Raw genomic sequence first — 3135 nt, 5'->3', positions numbered from 1 at the left:
TCCACAGTGGTCATTTACCTTTTATTGACTGTCTTCCTTTTCTCCTCTTACTTTCCCACCCCCCTGCCTGTGTGTCCTGGGATCACTCTCCAATCAGCTACTTGCACTAGGATCCTTGTGTCAGGATCTGCTAAACTCAGAGAGGTGAGCTTTCCCCTGGGTTCCTCCGTCTTCCACACCCCAATCCAGCTTAACACGTCTCACCACATCTTAACCCAAGTCAGATCTTAGTGGCCACCAGGAATGCAGAGACAAAGGAGCAGCCATAGCTGGGCTTCTAAATTGTGACCCCCTCCCCCCACCTGCTCACCGGTAAGTGTATCCTGGAATCTGAACCATTTAGAGGCTACTTCTTCGTGTGTGTGTGTGTGTGTGTGTGTAGATGGGAAGGTCGTTCAAAGCTCTGTCTCCCCTGGAAGAGGGCATGAAGCATCCATGCTGTCTTAGCTCCTGTGCTAATCACTGGAGGCACCAAGATGAGTGAGCCCTTGTCCCTGCCCTGAAGATACTCATGGAGCAAATGCATTATTATGGTTTGGTAACACTTCTGTGTGCAGGCCGTTATTGGGGCAGCAGATTGAAACACTGAGTTGGAGTCTTGCAGCCAAGTCTTCATTAAGAGGTGTCACTTGAGTTGGGTCCTAGAGGCAGAGCTGGAATTTGTTAGTGTTTCCATGGTGGACAGAAAAGAGAATAGGGTCAAATATGCCCAGATCCTTAAAGCTCCTGCCCAGAAGGGACAAACAGCATTTCCACTTATGTTCCCGTGGCTAACGCGAGTCATGCTGTCATACCTAAGTGCAAGGGGGGGGGGGGAGTATAATTCCTCCAAATGCCCATAAGAAGGATGAGACAGAGTATTAATGATGAGACCTAAGGACTCCCACAGCTGGCTACATAGCTTCTCTGCCACAGTTGTTTCTGAAATGTTGGCTGTTTTGATTTAAAGCCAAGACATTCCTCAGGTAAAGGGGCCATAGTTGGAGTAGGACTCATTTCTCTCTGGGATCCCATGGCTAAGTGGACGTGCCTTGTATTAACCATGTCTTTTCTGTATTTGATGCTTTGACATCTGGGGCCTTGCACACCCTGGACGGACTGCCCCTTCTAGGGTTAGCCAGTTCCTAGAGATAGTCAACAGCTCTGCTGTGCATGTAGTTTTCAAATGTACACCAGCCAATCCAGAGCCCGTACCAGCAACCTCCTCCTTTACTGAGCTTTCACACCCCATGCTGCTGGCTATCCACCTGCCCTCATCACCCAGGGCCAGGTACCACACAACGAGGGATAGTCCCTAGGCCCAGAGCCCACTGAAATTATTTGAATTAGCCAATCCTAAATCTTCCTGCCTCACCTGTTCTTTTCCACAGAAGTTCTTTTCCAGACAGTAAACGCTTTTGCCCACACTTCTCTCTCCCTCTGCCTCCTGAACAATGCATATGCTTTCCTGTGTGCCCTGCCCCACCCCACCTCCATGGCATGGTGTGCCTCCCCCTCTTGGGAGCTGTAAAAAGCTGTCTGTTCAATGACCATCGTCTCCTGATCTGTTTGCCTTGCCATATCTACATAATAAAACATATTAAGACATATATGTATTCTGATATCTCAGCTATTTATGATACTAGAAGCTGAGAACTGGAAGATGTACAAGCAGATATTCTGGGTCCCCTAACTGGCTTGCTGCAGGCAGGGCATGACCAAGCTGTCCTGAGCCAGCTGGTCACTGGGTGACACCTGAGATTCCCCTCTCTCAGATTCTGTATGGGGTCAAGAGGAAGAGAGGAAGGCTCAAGCCCGACTCCCGTCCTCAGGACAACAAATGAGGTTGGCTATTTCTTTGGGGGAACTGAGTCATCAACTTCCTATCTGATCAACTGCCAACGTGAAAGGGCAAGTCCAAGCTTTGGGTCTGCGTGACTTCCTTGCTGGGCCCCCTCCTGGCCTTCCCGGAGACCTCCTTGGTGCTGACCCTCTCCTTAGGGAAGGGAGTGGACAAAAGTGACTGTGTTGGTGGTGTTGCTCCTGGCAGACCCTTAAAGAAGCCAATGGCTGTCTGTAGCTGATTCATTGCACATGGCCTCCAGCCTCTCATGGATGTAGTTCTATAGCTCTGGTCAGAGTTAGTGAGACCAAGACTGTGGAAATATGGGCATCAGGAAGTGCTCCAGGTGAGATATCTAGGTTTACGTACTGCTAATTAGTCCTGCTATTAAGACTGTGATGTTGAGCATTCCTCCCTGGACCTTATTCTTATCATCTGCAAAATGGCCAAAGTAGTCTTATTTGCTGACCCAGAGGATTGCTGTGAAGATTGACTTCCCCAGCCCACAGCAGAGGTGTCTACAAAAAACCCAAAACAAAACAAAAAAACGTAATGAAATTAAACAACAAATGATAGCAAGCTTTATAATCAATTGTGAAATATTGATAGCTTTCCTTCTGAGATCAGGAATGAGATAAGGATGTCTGTTATTATTACTTCTTTCCAACACTACTGGTAATACTAGCCAGTGCAGCAAAGCAAGAGAAAGAAATAAATGTATAGGGATTGAAAAGGAAAGAACTCTCATTGTTACAAATGAGACAGAATGTGGTATATATATATTTTTAAAGCCACAGAATCTACAGATAAATTGGTAGCCTAAGTGAGTCTAGCAATGTTGCTGAATACAAGGGCAGTGTACAAAAATATATATATGTTCCAGATCTACATTGCCAACTAATAATCTCTAATAGTTTCTGTACATTTAGGATTTGGGAAGGGCTCAGCTGGATGGTCCAGAGTTTTTCATATGGCTGTAGCCAAACAGTGGCTAGAACTGGAACCGCAGGGGGATGATCCAACTGGAGACTGGCAAGCCATCTTACTCTCCTTTTTAGTCTCAGGGTTGCTGCGTATGGATTCTCTGTGTCAGTTACTTCAGGCTTCTTTATTTTTAAAAAAAAAATATTTTAATTTTATTTTTTTAAAACTTACATCCAAATTAATTAGCATATGGTGCAACAGTGATTTCAGGAGTAGATTCCTTAGTGCCCCTTATCCATTTAGCCCATCCCCCCTCCCACCACTCCTCCAGGAACACTGTTTGTTCTCCATATTTATGAGTCTCTTCTGTTTTGTCCCCCTCCCTGTTT

The sequence above is a fragment of the Panthera uncia genome (assembly GCF_023721935.1).
Source record: "Panthera uncia isolate 11264 chromosome A3 unlocalized genomic scaffold, Puncia_PCG_1.0 HiC_scaffold_11, whole genome shotgun sequence".
NCBI lineage: Eukaryota > Metazoa > Chordata > Mammalia > Carnivora > Felidae > Panthera > Panthera uncia.
This window is presented reverse-complemented; position numbering follows the sequence as displayed.